Source organism: Sminthopsis crassicaudata, chromosome 3, assembly GCF_048593235.1.
Source record: "Sminthopsis crassicaudata isolate SCR6 chromosome 3, ASM4859323v1, whole genome shotgun sequence".
Lineage (NCBI taxonomy): Eukaryota > Metazoa > Chordata > Mammalia > Dasyuromorphia > Dasyuridae > Sminthopsis > Sminthopsis crassicaudata.
The window spans coordinates 120,933,660-120,951,643 of record NC_133619.1 but is presented as its reverse complement, the minus strand read 5'-3'; the positions used below and the strand labels follow the sequence as shown (position 1 = coordinate 120,951,643).

General features: G+C 35.0%; 1 long non-coding RNA gene across 1 annotated transcript in view; it reads left to right on the top strand.

The window, feature by feature from the left end:
- Positions 1-17,984, top strand: part of LOC141564907 (uncharacterized) — a 191,142-nt gene that overhangs the window by 45,626 nt on the left and 127,532 nt on the right. The window lies entirely within an intron of this gene.

Sequence of the window (17,984 nt, the reverse complement as noted above, 5' to 3'; positions counted from 1 at the left end):
TCATAAAATGTGCTCCTCTCAGAGATTCATCTGAGCCCTTCTGACTTGGGGTCTCCAGTTTGACATCTTTGTAGGGCAGTAGAAGGATCTCTCTGCTTTAGCACCAGTCTGTTGGGATTTGCGCTGACTGTACAGCATTACTAAATTTAACTGTCAGGATTTTCTTTCTACCTTGGAGCAGCAGAAGTGAAATCTTCCCTGTCTCTTGAACCATAGGAAGCCTCATGCTGGCAGCCATGGGAACTCAGTAAAAAGCCAATCTAAGGCACACCTGATTGCAGAGATCTATAGGAAATTAAAGTGATTAAGCAGAATTAATAAAGGGAGGCTTTGTGGAATGGATGTTTTCATAAGAGAAAGGAGTCATATTATAGGCATATTTGTTGGTCAAAATTTTTCTTACCATGTGTGGAAGAAGTGAGCTCTACTCTCCTTGTTTCTGTGTTTAGATAAGGCATTCCCAATTTATGTTCTGTCAAACTCTGAGCTGAGTAAAAGCTAATCATTTCGTAGTTTTTTATATTGGACTTGGGGGAAAATGAAGGTGATACAAAATTGGATCAGCAGAGAATAATGATTAAGTTTATTGAGTTTGGAACATTTTGGGAAAATTAACATGTTAATAAATGGTTACATCAGGTTGAACAGACACTTTTCATGATTTTGACTCGAGACAGCAAAGTTTCTTATTTGAAAAATCATTTCCCATATCCTTGTGGGATTAATTTGAGTCTGATTTATCTGAGGCCTATCTATGTTATACCTCTTGCTTTCTAAAGAGGCTGCTGAAGAGAAAGAAATGTGTGAACGAAAGTTAACCTTAACCCTCCATCAACAGCAATTTTAGGTCAATCCAATTTGACAAATAATTAAAAATATTTATTTATAGCATTAATAAAAATTTTTGGATTTCAATTTTCTCCCTACTTGCCCATGTGAAGGCAAGACACATGATATTAATTATACATGTGAAATCATACAAAACATTTTCATATTAACCATATTGTAAAAAACAAAAAAAGCAAGAAGAATAAAATGAAAAAAGTTATGCTTCAATCTGTATTCAGGCTCTATGAGTTCTTTCTCTGGAGGTAGATAACATTTTTCATCATGAGTTCTTTGGAATTTTGATAAACTTTAACTACTTGCTATGTGTTAGGCTTAGAGATACAAAGATAGAAATGAAATAGTCCATGTACATAAGGAAATATAGATTTTTTTCAAACCTATGATTTCACTGGTATAAGAAATACTTTCTACCAATAGAGATGAGAACTAATCTGTACTTTTCAGTCTTGCAGAGTTTGAGTGACCTAGCAGGCTACAAAGGTTATTGGTGACCAACCAAGGATTCCCCCAACCAAGATGGAGAGTTTGATTGACTTACCAAGGGTCACACTGCCAGGATGTCATAGGGCTGGCCTCCAACCCACATTTTCCTGACCCTAAGTGTCTCTTTATCTATCATGTCATACTATGGAAGCAGCTACTATAGACATTTAATATCCCCTGTAGGATTGATGCTCACTAGCATTTCAAGCAATAAGCAGTGGTGAGATTATTATGTCACCTCTTCTTACCTCTTTAGAAGACAGCCAGGGAAAGACAATATACTGTGCTCCCTAAAAATTGGCCAACTATGACTTCTAGCATTTTGTTTGGCAAAAGGAGAGTGATCTTTCAGTTGCCAGTCTCAAGCATGCGCAATTCAATTAAATTAGCAAACATTAATAAGCAAAATACTCTGTTGGGTGCTGGGAGTGGGTACGTACAAAGGAGCAGATGAGAAAAATAGTTCTTTCTTTCAAAGAACTTATATTCTACTGAAACTTATTCTTGATTTCCTGTTCCCTATTGATTGGGGGATGTCAGATGAGGAATCAGAAGTTATTCTTCACAAAAAGGTGAGGAAATTTCAGGAATTTAAGCAGGGAGACTGAGCCAGCAGTATGATATGGCAATCTATAACTAGACTAAATTAAAGCCACTGTGTCCAAAAATGAGAGTGGTGATAGTCCTCCTATATTCTAGTACAAGTACAAGCACTAGTGGCCAGTAAAATCTTTAATGAAAAAGTGAATTTTGAGTACAGTTTTGGGTACCACGTTTTAGGAAGAAAATAAAGGAGATGACTAGAGTCTGGTCTGATGTGTCAGTTGAAGTAGCTCAGAGGCCTTAATATTCCTCTCCCCACACTTATTTTGATTTCCATAGGAGTCCTGAATTTCCATCTTTGTCCATTGTGGTGGGAATAATATCCTAATCCTTGCTTTCTTGCAAGTTAGGCTAGTTTTTCCTTAAAAGGTATTGATATCCTTCTCAAGATTTGGCTCAAAAGACTACAGGTGCAGGGGATTGAGTCCGACTATCAATACCACTTTTTGGTTGCATAAGTACAAAACAATCACAAGAAGTTTCACACATAGCATGATGCTTCATTGGTGGACTACAGTGAACAGCCAAGGAAAGGGAACTTCACTGAGCTGATTAAGCTTGGGATGTTCTCAATGCTTGTTCTTGTTGACTATTGTTCTCCTGATATGTGACTAAATAAGTCTCCTTTTGTTAATTGTTGAATGATTTATGAGCATCTAATTCTGTTTCAGTATCAAATATAAAGCACTAGGGAAATGACTTAAGTAAGAATCATACTAAACTACTCATAATTCCTGAACAATTCTTAATACCCTCCCTAGTCACTGGATCTTTTTCAGGATACACCGTGTGTGTGTGTGTGTGTGTGTGTGTGTGTGTGTGTGTGTGTGTGTGTGTGTGTGTGTCTATCATCATGGATTGAAAGAGAAAGGAAGAAAGAGAAAGAAGGGCAAGGTATTTGCTTTTTATTTGGGAAATATACGTGTGGAATGTATCTCTGGACTTCTCAAGCTGTAACTCTAGATGTTTTTTTTTTTTTCCCTGAGAAACAATGCTAAACCAGGTAGATTCGTTTTATGGGAAAATGTGCTTCAAATCATAATCAGCTAACCCTTGGTTGTGCTAAAGAATGAGGTACATGTGATGGATTTTCAGAATCTTTAAAGCAGTTCAAGATAGAAGCTAAATAAACTAATGGAATCTCAGAGCTATAAAGCTAGAGATGAGAATTCTGCCATAATCTACCCTGTTCGGTCCATATCAAGAGTATTATGTTCAGCTCTTGGTCCCACTCTTCAGAAAAGAAATGGAGAACTTGGAATTTATCTGGAGGAGACCAGATAATTATGTAAAAGACATTGATATCATGTTATAATGCTTCCAACTGACCACAAGATCAATACATCAGCATTCCTGGAGGAGGGTAAAGACTTGCTGCCCCTTAAAGAATAGTAGAGAGAAATATAATGACATGAGCAGAAGTATCAATAATTATGAATTTCTTTGGCCACATAATTGGCTGCAGGTCTCTTATGTGTGTTCCTTAAATACATGTATCTTGGCCCCATTGATTTCTGAGATATAACCTTTAATTCAAGTTCCCTGATCATATTTCTTATGTGTCCCTCCCTTTCATGTGTGATCCATGTCATGCATATTCTCTGCATATATCCTTTTCATTGTAGCAATATATGGCAGGGAAGATTCTCATCCAATTATATATTAGACATATACAAAGCGCTATATAACTGAGAGATTGGGTGACTTCTGCTATATGGTCTCAAGCAACTCCCTAGGTCTTTGTTGCTTTATATATAAGAAGAGAGATTTGGATTAGGTAAAAAAAATTATTCTCCATCTCTAAAAATTCTGAGAATGCAAGAATAAGACAGGATAGGAAAATATTTGTGCAAACTCTATAGAACCACAAGTGATTTGTTATCTTCGAATTTGCTACCTGCAAGGGATGAAAGATCTCATCAAATGCAACCTCCTCATCTTATGAATAAGTAAAGTAAGATCCCATGGGAGTGACTTTTCCCTCTGACTTTGATAAATGTATGAGTAGAGTACTGTTTAAGTTATATCGTGTTAAAAGGCTTTTGTGGACTGGCCCAAAATGTAAATATCATATAAAATGTCATTTCTGTGGGATAAAATGCTCAATTTCCAAAGAGTTGACTTTCAAATTAATTTTTGAACACAACTCAGCTCATTACTTTGAATACCTTATACTTAAAAAAAAACATTCCAAACCCTACTCTGAATTTTTGCTTTTTATATTTTGGCCGATAAATCTTTAAATTCTTTCTTATATTCAGAGAATCTAAGAGTTCATGCCACTTACATTAACATTATCTCTCTCACAACACTCCTTCCCATGACTGTTACTTCTAAATCCCTAATTTTTTCTTTTCCTTACTACATATTCTAGCCATGACAGAATCTATGCAAATAATGAAAAAGGTACAGGAAACCTACATTCTACATTGACAAAGAGGGGCATTTAATTTTTTTTAAGGATATGACTATAAATACATTCCCCCTTTTTTGTGTCATGATTTCAGTGATTAGGTAGAGTGCTTTAGTTGTTATAGAGACCATTCTATGGGAGAAAAAAATGATAGAAATGACAATAATAATTCTGAGTCTCAGTTTCTTTATCTGTAAAAAAGGAGAATAGGCTAAATGATCTTTGTTCCTTCTAAATTCTAATTTTTGTATTCTTCTTATTATTAAAAATCATTTATACGTACACCTATACCTGCTACAATAGTGGTAATATCTGTTCAAAGGAAGGTAGAGTACTTAATGTATATATATATATATATATATATATATATATATGATTGTGGGTGTGTGACTGCTTATGGTCCCATTTGAGGTCTTTTTTTTTTTTGGCAAAAGTAATGCAGTGATTGGCCATTTCTTTCTCCAGCTCATTTTACAGGTGAGGAAATGATTTGCCCAGTATCACACAGCTTATAAGTATCTGAGGCTGGATTTGAATTCAGGCCTTCCTGAGTCCAAGCCAAGTGTGTGTGGGGTGTGTGTGTGTGTGTGTGTATTTACACACAGGGTATCCCCAAAGTCTTAATCATTTTTAAGCTTTTAATAACAGAAAATTGCACTAAGATTTTTGAGATACTATTCACATATTCACATTTGCTGTTTACTTATTTCAATTGTGACCCCCATTTTTTTTTTTTTGCAAAGATACTGGAGTAGTTTTTCCATTTCCTTCTCTAGCTCATTTTTACAGATAAGGGAACTGAGGCAAATAGGGTTTTATATATATATATATATATATATATATATATATATATATATATATATATATATATATACACACATACATACAAAACACACATATATGCATCACATATAAGCCTATATGTGTGTGTGTGTGTGTGTGTGTGTGTTTCTTTGAACAACGGATATGTGACTCTGGATCAGTCATTAAACCCTTCTCATTGTCCTACACAACTCTTTCTGAATTGCCGAGGGAATGTGTATTAGTAAAGGGAATAAAGGGAATTTCCAAATTGCACTTATATAATCATAGGGCTAGACCCATAGAGGAATGCTTTCCATTTTACAATACATAACAAAATTAGATATTAAAGATCAGAGAAATTAAATGACTTGGCTTTAGGTCATGCAGCTAATATGTATATAGATAGATAGAGCAGTGAAGTAAGCCATAATGTAGGCATAGTGATAACTATCTCTGATAAGAAGGCTCAAAGGCAGAGAATTAGATTGGCAGAGATCTTGTAAGGTGCTTGAAAATGACTGTAATTTCATAGAGGGCAAATATCATCTTAACAATGCTTTGCACATGGTAGGGAGTTAATAAATTTTAGCTGAATATTGAATATAATAGCTAAAAATGTGTTATCTCTAGTGACTCAGTGACTTAATAAGAAACCTTTAGCTTTCTGGCAGACAAGACTTCCTGTTATATTTAGCTGATAACATCTGCTTTCTATGTTATGGTGCGCATCTGTGTTAAATCCATGATTATTGGTACTTGTTGCAAATCTGACTCTTTAAGAATCATGATTTATTTCCCATCCTATCTTCATGTAGTCTGATGAGCTAAAAATGGAAATTAAATTAGAAAACTTGCAAAAAGTTTGTTATCTTCACAGTAGCTTCAATCTGATATTTTGCTGCCAAATGTAAAGATCTCAGGGGCAGTTTTATCACTGATCTGTGTTAAATCAATTGGCTCTTAAAACTCAATAATCGATTTGTTTTCCTTCAAATGTCCCCTTAGAATCAGTTAAATAAAGAAGAAACTTGATAGATCTTTCCTAAGTTTAACAATGAGGCCCCTGCATCAAGTCTGGTGAGACTCAGAGATGGTAGATGTCTTTCTCAGGTAGGATGAGTGAAAATCAGGATTTGCTCATGACTCTAAAGGCTATGCTCCCCTCCCCCAGTGAGATAAGACATTGATATAAAAAGGTAAGCAACACTAGAAGTCAGGTTATGATAAGTGCTCAATAAATGGTAGAAAAACATAAGAAATTGAGGAAAAAGTGAGTAGAGGAATTGATAGCAGCATGTGGGCCACTGCTTCTCTTGGGCTTCTAAGAATTTTTGAATCAGGGAAAGAGGATTTAGAGATTATCTGGTCTCCATTATATTAAGACTTACATTGAACTGAACAATGTCACACAATTAAATTTGAACTAAAATTTCTTCTGGTTGACAATACAATACTTTGTATTATACCATGCTATTTGCAAAGGTTGGATAGGATATGGATATTATAGATAATAAATAGAATATGTTATTAAAATATAGTAATAGTGGCTAATATATGATCTTTTAATGTTTGTGAAATATTTTATATAATCTTATTTGATCTTCATAACAACCTTGTGAGGTAGGTGCTATTATTATTTTTATTTATGAATGAGGAAACTGAGACTGAGAGGTAAATGATTTACTTGAGGTTACAAGCTAGTAAATAAATGTTTGAGATAGAATTTGAACTCAGTGCTTCCTGATTTCAAGTCCAGTGCTCTATTGGTGGGTCAAGACTAGAGGGGGCTTTGAATACTGCATTGAATACTTGGGATTGTTAGGTCTCAAATAGTCTGATGAATCCTTTAAAGTGGTCACATTATTGGAATGCACATTGCCTATTTATATGTTCTGGTTAAATTATCATATTTTACCTAATTATAATTTCAAATGCTGCTAATTCCAAGTATATATGAATCCCTTCAAGAGATTTATTTTTTTCTACAATTTGGGACTACCAAGCTTTAATGTAATCTTGGTTTGGTGCATGCTTCAAATATCCGTGTGGATAATGCCATCATAGGTGGTCTAGGCGTGTTCCAAACCTCCTTAGATTATGGGGATAACTAATATTTAACCTTACATATACTGTCTCATTTGGACCTTGCAACAAGTACAGGTATTATTATTCCCACTTTGCAGAAGGAGGTTTACAGAAATCACGTGCCTTACTTATGTAGTTGTGGTGATATAATTATTAAAGGTCATAAGGAGGTTTTCAACTTAGATCTTCTGATTCTAAATGCTGAACTTTAGCTATCACGTGACATTATTTGGTAGTTTTTCAGTAGGTTATGGTAAATCTCTGAGAGATTTTAAATAAAGGATCAGATTTACATTTCAAGAATATTAATATGGGCTGGAGGAGGATAGAATGGAGAGAGGAAGGAAGCCACAGCTCCAATAGTCAAACTAACTAGCATTTATTGGGTGCTTAATTTGTGCCAAGTGTTGTGCTAAGTGCTCATAATACAATTATAAGCAAAAAAAAAAAAAAAGACACCTTGCCCTGGAAGGCAGCTGAAAAGGTGATGGAGATAATTTTTATAGGCATTTAGGAAAAGTAGTAGAGTCAGGAACTGGCCATAGAAAAGTGAAGGTGTGAACAAGAGTGTAGATATTTAGCAAAAGGACCCTAAAAAAGATGTTGACAATGAGAATGGAAAGGAAGGAGGAGATTTGAGAAATATTTTAAGAATCCACAGGACTTGGAGATTAGCATGTTGTGAAGAATAGGCAGGAATCAACAATGACTCACTCCAAGATTTTGACTTGGAGGTAACAAATAAAACCATTTGATTCATATAGAAAAATGATGTCAGTCTTTTTTATATGTACCTCAGCACCTATAGATGGTGTCATCAGTGGTATATTGGAAGAAAAGGGATTCCTGCTCTGGATTTTAAAAGACCAGGTTTATTCCTAGAGAAAATTGAATTCAAAGATGGAGAGTCAGGAATTTTCCTTTAGGCTTTTGTATTTTTAGGTTCCCACTCTGGTGTTCCATGCTAAATGCTTCAAATCTTAGATATGATATAGAATTGTGGTTTCCTCTTAAGTTAACAGAGTTGTTCTAATAAAAAAGATGTTAGATATAGAAAGTAGGTTTAAGTTAAAGGACATTTATTTCCTGTACCACAAAAGAAATGTTTAAACAACAAAAGACTCACAAGTGTTTTTTTTTTTTAAACAAATATATAAACTATCAAATAATAACTGATCCTTCCTATTATACTTTCCTTGGAGGTAAAGACAATTATTTTTATACTACTAAGTGGGTATTTAATACTTGTCTTGGTTCTGTATCATATGAACACTCTCTGATCCGATTTTTGGTTATTTAGTCTTTTCTCTTTCAGAATGATTGGGTTTTTTGTTATTTTCCTCACTGAGAAATGATGTAGTTGCAACTACTGCTTCTGAGCAGCCAGCACTGGTTCAGGAACTCCAGACCTCTTTAAATTATGAGGTTAATGCCAAAGCTGGAAACATCTTTCTCTGAATCACTCTTCAATGACCTGTGCTCAGGAAAAGAAACACCAAGAAGAAGAGGTAACCTGAAGAAGAGGTGACTGAAGATCATTCAAGAAAAAAAAAATATTTTCACTTCCATGTATTCATAGCCACAATGGCCACAGCAGAAATAGGAGAGAAACATCTTTTCCTTCACTCCTGCCCCAATTGCTAGAATTCTAAAGGAGAGATGATGATGCATCTTTCTCAATTCAAAGAACATTTATCAAGGGTGCATGTAGAATCAGATACTGTGCTAAATTCTGATAATACAAGAAAAACAAAAAAAACCCAGTCCCTATTATCTAGGAAGAGGAAAAGGAAAGTGGGAAAATGGGCAAGTGGGAGGAAGAATGGGAGGGGAAAAGGGATGGAGGGGGAGAGAGAGAGTGTCATCTTATAGCTCTTCTTATAACCTACTGAGGGGGCAGCTTTTGTGACTCATTTGCCAATCATCACAACCTCCAGTCATGAGGATATATGAAGACATCAATCTTCATGGTACCAGGGTATGTGCTTCATGCATTTGATACTATTACGTAGCAGCATCATTAAAACATTTTATTTGGTTATAAAAGACAACAATAAATATTTGTAAAATGAGCCATTTATTAAAATAGATATTATTGACAACATTAGTGTTTAGTTATTATCATACAGTACAAAATAAAACTTAGGGGATTCCTGAACCTGATTGCCCTAGATCTTTTTATCATCCTCCCACCATGCAATTCATGATTTATGCAACTTTTTAAAAAGCATTGTGACATAATGCCTTCGATGTAATGTGTCATCTTTAACCTGTAATTAAAACAGAATAAGCTATAATGAGCTTCTCAAGTTCTTTTCCCTTTGAGCCACTGAATAAAATAACACAATTGATGAAGGAGAATTAAAATGTGATTCCATAGACTGATTTCCCTGTCCTAAATGGAAAGGAAGATAAAACATTTACTTTGAGGGAGATTTCCTTTTGGATAACATTCAACTTTCTCACACATACATACAAAATAATGCTAAGCTATTGACCTATAGTTGCTTCAAAGATAAAATTATTTGAAAAGTAACAATTGCTTTATATTTATGCACTTCACATGTAATACCTGATAAGTCTCATTTACTACTATGGAAAGCACTCAGCAAGCCACAAGTGCAGTAAAAAATGCATGCTCCCAAAGTACACGAGAATAAGGTCAAGAGCTATTGGACTGGGAATTTGTGATGTGCTGCAAGCTTCTTATAGAGCAAAGAGAATTGTATTCTTTACTCCCCAACCACTTAAAGCTTAATTGCTCTGAAAGTTACAGGTGTGTTTCATTTATTTATAAAATCTTTTTGAAAATAATTTTGTTTGGATGTTCTGCAGATGCTTATAGTTATACTTGGCAAATACCCATGGGAAGAATTACTCTGCTAAGAATGTATTTCTTTCCTTTCTTTTCTACTATTTTGTTTCTTCACCAAAGCTGTTTTCATTTTCTCTGTACCAATAATGCATGAGGTCCTGAACCTCTAAAATCAAGATGGTCCTTGTTCAGGGAATGCAGATCATACAAAGGAAGCAAGGAATGAAAGGAAATATAGATTACAGCTAGATTTGGATTAGATTATTGTGAATCAAGAATACTCTGAAATGGTAATATTATTCTAATTCACACTGCATATTTCCATTAGGCTGGAACCAATGACCATATTTTACATTATTATATCTTTGGATAGTGTGAATTTGAATACATATGGACTCCTCAGGGAATTCATTATTAACACTAATAGGAACTGTGATATATACTCTCTGACTACTTGCTTCAGGGAATGGTACTACCCTGCCCTCCCAACAACTGATTTATTAGCACATATTCCCTATTTCTCTCATATCTTCTACACAGTTGTCAAATGAATATTCCTAAAACAGAGATTGTACCATGTCATTCTCCTACTCAGAAAGCTTCAGTGACTCCCTTTTGTCTTTTGAATAAAATATTGCTTGGCATTTAAAGCTCTCTGCAATGTGACTCCTGCCTATTTTTCTGGATTTTTGAAAATTTCCATCCCTCATGTGCCCACCAACTGGCAGTCTAAGTGAAGGTATCCCGAGGGAATAACAAGAAGCAAAATGTTACAGGTAGGTCAAACCAATGCTGCCATCTTGATTACTACTTCCCTTTGGACCTTATTGGAGGCCGCCCAGGAACAAGAGCCTAAGAATTGTGGTGACCCTCCAGACCCTGCTTCCAGTTCTGTCCTTATAGCAATCATCAAGGAGACCAATTTTGTTATGGACAGAATATTTTAGGCCTGAACTTTTACTGTATGGATGCATTTCTTAAAGACTGTGTATCCTTTTGGTCATGTACTTATGATTTTATCTTACACTAAGATTTACTAAAGAAAGAAGAATCTGTTTAAAAACAGAACCAAAAAAACCCAAAAAACTTGATATCAAATCCTTCTATCAGAATAATATAAAACTATTTTTATTAAAGATTTTAATTTTCATTATTGTTCTATAAGAAATGATCAGGAGGATGATTTCAGAAAGGCCTGGGGAGACTTACATGAACTGATGCTAAGTGAAATGAGCAGGACCAGGAGATCATTGTACAGGACAACATCATTATTATATAACGATCAATTCTGATGGATGTGGCTCTTTCCAACAATGAGATGATTGATGACAGTTCTTGGACAAAGAGAGCTGTCTACACTGTGGGAACTAAATGTGGATCACAACATAATATTCTCACTCTTTTTGTTGTTGTTCCCTTGCATTTTGTTTACTTACTCATTTACTTTCTTTTTTTGATCTGATTTTTCCTGTGCAGCAAGAGAACTGTATAAATATGTTTATACGTATTGGATTTAACATATATTTTAACATGTTTAACATCTTGCCATCTAGGGGAGGAGGAGCAAATCTGAAACAGTGGTTCTCAAATTTTTAAAATAGGGGCCAGTTCACTGTCCCTCAGACTGTGGGAGGGCCGGACTATAGTAAAAACAAAAACTCACACTCTGTCTCCACCCCTCAGCCTATTTGTCATAACCCAATGGGCCGTATCTGGTCCGCAGGCGGTAGTTTGAGAACCCCTGCACAACACAAGGCTATGCAAGGGTCAATATTATCAAACTATGTTTGAATATGTTCTGAAAATAAAAAGCTTTAAAAATTAAAAAAATATTTTTAATTTTCAAAATATATATGTGGATAATTTTTTCAACATTAACACTAGCAAAACCTTGTGTTTTAATTTCCCCCTTATCCCATCTTTCCCCTTGACAAATCCAATATAAGTTAAACATAGTAAAATATATGTTAAATCCAATATATGTATATAATTATCTTGCTGCACTAAAAAAATCAAATCAAAAAGAAAAGAAATGAGAAAGAAAATAAAATGCAAGCAAAAAACAAAAAGAATGAAAATGCTATGTTGTGATCCACATTCAGTTCCCACAGTACTCTCTCTGGGTGTTCATCACATGATCTCTGGAACCGGCCTCAATTATCTCATTGTTGAAAAGAGCCATGCCCATCAGAATTGATCATCATATAATTTTGTTGTTGCCGTGCACAGTGATCTCTTGATTCTGCTCATTTCACTTAGCATCAGTTCATGTAAGTCTCTCCATGTTTCTCTGAAATCATCTTGTTGGCCATTTCTTACAGAACAATATTATTCCATAACATTCATATACCACAATTTATTCAGCCATTCTCCAACTGATGGGCATCCACTCAGTTTCCAGTTTCTAGCCTCTATGAAAAGGGCTGCCACAAACATTCTTACACATACAGGTCCCTTTCCCTTCTTTAAGATCTCTTTGGGATATAAACCTAGTAGTAGGGACCACTGGATCAAAGAGTATACTTAATTTGATAGTCCTTTGGGCATAATTCTAAAGTGCTCTCCAAAATGAGTGGATCATTTCACAACTCCATCAACAATCTATTCAAGTCCTAGTTTTCTCATATCCCCTCTAACATTCGTCATTGCCCTTTTCCTGTCATTTTAGCCAATCTGCGAAGTATGTAGTGGTACCTCAGATTGTCTTGATCTGCATTTCTCTGATCAATAGTGATTTGGAGCACCTTTTCATATGAATAGAAATGGTTTCATTTTCTTCATCTGAAAACTGTCTGTTCATATCCTTTGACCATTTATCAATTGGAGAATGGCTTGAGGTCTCATAAATTTGAGTCAATTCTTTATATATTTTAGAAATGAAGCCTTTATCAGAACTTTTGAATGTAAAAATGTTTCCCCAGTTTATTGCTTCCTTTCTAATCTTGTCTCCATTAGTTTGTTTGTACAAAAACACAACATATAACTTTTGTTTGTTTCTAGCAGTCTGTCACTGGCATAGAGTGATAGTTTTATTTTTCTGTTGGTGATAGATAAGAGATCAAGTAGAGCAAAGTTAAAATTAGGGGTAGGAAAAGTAGGTAGTCATCTATGTTTAGATATATAATAGAATAATGCAATGAGGGACTTTTTTTTTTCTAATTTTGTTTATTTTTTAAAATCATAAAATTATTTCCATAGCAGATAGATTATTATTATTGTCATTTTGCAACAAACCAAATTATATCTGTTACAGTGAAGGCTTAGTACTTCCTGTGGACAACTTAATATACAGGAAATCCAATTTTAAAATCTTGCCTAGAACACACAAACCTGTTTTCCTATCATGCTTTGGGACTAAAGGGCCCTTTTGGTTGATAACAGTATACATTAAATCCTTCAAGTTTTCATGGAGTTTGTTATTAAGTTGCTGATAAAGCACCATTTTCCTTCAAAATTTACACTTGATACCCCTTTTGCTCCAGGTTCAACCTTATGGTTGATAGAGATATACATTTAAATCCTCCAAATGTCTATGAAGGTCTCTATCAAGGTACTTATAAAGCACAACTTTCCCTTAAATTCTCATGTGATTCCCCATTGGGCTATTGCAGCTTTTTCAACATGGTCTACATTGTCTCCCCATCTTAAAAAAGGCCATAGTTTACCTTGTAACCATAGAGACACAGGCTTACACATACATGTACTTTACCATCCTGGTATCCTGCCATGCCCCACCTGACTACCACAGATGTTTCCTGTTCTGTGGTCTACCTTGGGTGTTGAGTTAGAGGGCTGGTGGAAGTACAGAACTCAGGAAGGAAGTGGGAGAAGTCAGAGATAGCAATGTGCATTGGACCAAAATGTGCTACTTTGAGAGGAAGGAGGAGGAGCAGGATAGAAGAAAGGGTGGGTCCACTTTATTTTGCCTGGTACTTCAAGGATGGGTGAACTGGTTGTAAAATCCAGAGACCAGAGAGCTCTGCACTTGTACTGGCACTGGGAAATAAATCTGATCAGATTCCTTCTCCGTGTGACTTACCTATGAAAATTATAATCTTGCTTTTAAACACTGAATGAAAAATAGATGTATTAGAGTTGAAAAGGCACTAGTTTTGAATTGGGAAGACTTGGGTTTAATTCCTACCTCAGACGTTGTTTATGGAATCCTAGGCAAATAATTTATCTCTCTGTGCCTCCTTTTCCTCAGAGGAAAAATGAAGAGATTGGATTCAGTGGTTTTGTGAGTCTCTCCTAGGTTTAAACTTATGATTGATCCTGTGATTTAATAAATGTTCTATTTGGAGTAGATACCCATTAAAGATTGATGGCTGAGTAGTGAGAACTGAGTGATAGTCATTATCTGTCTACCTTGTGATCATGCTGGACTGTTGCTGCTAGGAGTATGATAGCAACAGTAGTTTCCAGTAGTAAGTTACTGAGCTGGTGGATGTCTTTCAGGGCTCAATTAAAACAAACAAACAAACAAACAAACAAAAAACAACAATTATCACTTCAGTTTTACATTTTCACCCTCTACCTCTTTACTTGCTCCTTTTCCTTTAACTAAAAAGAATCATAAAATTTCCCGCACTTAAACCCCAACTTGAGCTACCCACTTGAACTACCATCCATTTTTCACTATACTTTCATCCCTAAATTTCTTGAAATAGTGAAATAGATTCACCACTTCCAGTTTGTTACCCAACAGACAGTTAGTACCTGCTGTGAGCCAAGAATTGTGGATGATCAAAGACAAAAGTAGAATGATCCCTGCCCTCAAGCACTTTATATTCTAGCCTCCCATTCACTTTTCAATCTGCAGAATTTCAGAATGGGAAGGACTTCAGAAATTCTTGCAATATGTCTTCCACTGCTCCAGAAGCATCCTCACTTTCCACTCACCAAATATACCCTTTTGAGTCTTTATTCTTTTGGATCTCTACTACACTGATACTATTAACTATTCTCTTTCCTTGATTCCCATGATGCTGTGTACTTCCTGTATTTCCATAGCTTCCATTTTCTGGTGCTTCTTATTCTTTCTGTTTTCTAAATGTTACTATTCCCTTCGGACCTGGTCTATATCCCCTCTTCTTTTTCTATACATAGATTTCCTTGGCAATTTTATTTTCTCTTTTAATTTCTATTATCTCTTTTTTAGTACCTCCCAGATCTAAATTTCTCTCTTGAGTTCTTTTATGACTTCTCTCTTGAGTTACTTATCTACCTTTATAACTGTCTGTGAGATGTTTTAGAGAAGATGATAGAGTTGGAAGAGCTAGTTCAGTATTCCCATTTTATTGAGGAGGAAATTGATCTCTGGAGAGGTAAAATGATATACAAAATCACTTAGATATACCCCATTGGCACTTCAAAAGCAATCTTTTCTTCCAACTATCTCATCCTTCTAAACTCCTTAAGTATTAATATTAATAATAGTAATGATTAACAAGTAATATTAATAATAATATTATTACATCCTCTCTGGAACTCATTATAGAAACCTCATTCCCTCTGCCAGCTTATTCTTATTGCCACTACCACAACTTGTCATTATTTCTAGCATAATAGGACCTAGCATAATGTAGGTTTTTCTATCTTCATTTTGTCATTAATCTATCTTGTATACTACTATAAAAATTAGTCTTATTAATATATAGTTGTGATTATACAGCTCTTCTGTTTCAAAATTTTCAGTAGTTTCCCTATTGTCTGACTTGTCTATGTCTATACAAGTAAGAGGAAACAGGAATAAGGCAGATAATCTAAGCCATGAAAAGTAAATATCTTTCTTTGTATCCTCAATGCCTAGCACAATGCTTGCATATGGTAGACGTATAATTGGTACTTAATAAATATTTATGGACTAAATTAAGGAAAGTGAAATTTATTGAAGTAAGGAATTGTATAGATGGCAGAAACTTGAGAGGTCATTCAGTTCAAAAAGTGTTTTTTAGAGGTCTAAATATTCCAGTTAAACCCTGTGACACAGTACAAACATTATGTCTCTAATACAGATCTCAAACAAGTAGTCATATAGTCAGCTAATTATGAGAAATAAGAGATTGACTTTTCCAAAGAACAAAGTTAGTTCTCCTTTGGAATAGCTTGAATGATTGGGAAGTTTTTCCTTATATTGAACTGTCTTGGCAGTTTCTCCCCATTGTACCTATTGTCCTCTTTGTGTATAAATAGAGCTGAAGACAATGGAACTCTAAAATCTGTAGCATACATTACCTCTCAGTTCCCCATTCCCAATGATATTTTATTGAAAAAGGAATTCTGCTCTAGGTATATTTTTATGATTTCCTAGAAATTAGTGATTTTCAAAAAGTAGTACTTTATAACATGCAGAAGAATTCTGGTGTTGATTTCTCGATACTGGCTTTTAAATATACTAGTTGCATAACCATTAAAATCTCCCATGTCTAAAATGGGATGATCACAGAATTAATAATCATAGAATCAAAGATTTGATTGGAGATGGAAAAATCCTCAGAAATCAGCTAGGCTAACCCATTTATTTTACAGATGAGAAAACTGAGGCCCAGGGAGGTGAGATTTAAATCTAGATCCTCTTATTGCAGAGGCAATACTCTCTCCACAATACTACTTCCTGCATAGTGTTTTACTACCTAACCCTTTAGGATTATTTTAAGGAAAATGTTAAGTGAATTTATATCACTATTATCAGTAAGTTTTGGAATAACATAGTGACAGTATTTTTTCTCATACAAGTAATGATTCTCTTACTTCCTATTATGCATTTCTTACTTTGAAATACCAATAAAGGTTAATAGAATTTAATTTTTGATCATCCCACAAATTACTAAATTTAGCAAGTATTTGATATTAGTTAATCTGATGAAGGAGCTCTGCTTTTGCTAGGGGAGTAAACTAGGAAAGATGTGATACTTATAAGATGGATACAAAAAGAAAAAGAAAAATGCCCTCTAGATTTTTCACAGGACATCCCAGTCTCCTCTGAGAGCTGTTGAAGCTTCCTACACAGTGATGGAGAGTGTCGATGCTGATCCATCATTTGAATTGGCTCCATGAGAAGCAATATCAGCAGATCTAAAAACCCAGCTCTAGCACAGGGAACAGATGCCATGAAATCTGAACTAAATCCACACTGAACAACCCCTTGGCTGCCAGCTCTAGTGCATGTGGTCACCATCTGGCATAGTAACATTCCTACCATGAAACTCCTATTTGTCTCTTTTGGCAATAGCCCATGTGAAAAGCACCCCTTGAGTTGGATGACTATAGCTGTTTATAACATCACAGTTTCATTGGTGAAAGTCCTTTTATCCAAAGCTGGCCTCCAGGCAAACTTGGGAAATAGGGGGCTTGAATTTAATATGTACTACCTCTTTCAGCATCCTTTCTCCTTCACGCCGTGTCCTTTTTCCAACAAGTATAACAGTTTCTTTTGATTCAGAGCCAACATTCCTGTAGCAAAGAAAAGAATCTAATTAACTTATTTACACCAAAGCGTTAGTGACAACTTGCCTTTTGAGAGAACCATGAGGAGGGGGGTCTCCTTAATTTAAAAATAAGAGTTTTAATTGGCAAAATGTCAAGTAAAACCTAGGTGAGGGATATATGTAATTATGTATTTTCTTTTTGTGGGATAGAATATCTTTTAAATGCCCCCCTCCTGTACAATCTATGATGCTATTTTACCTTCATGTGAAGGACTTAATACAATAAGCCATGTCAGTTTCTCATTTTGTTTAATATTAAAGCCAGAGAACTGTGGATTTGGACAGTCAATACCGACCACCTTTGGGTTATTTTCCCAGTCTTTATTTTCAGATGTATTTATTTGGTTACCCTAAGAGAAACTTCATTGCGTGCTTCATAATGTGCTCTTTCCTAGAGAGAAGTATATGCTTATGATGTCAATCACTCATTTTAATTTAAAAA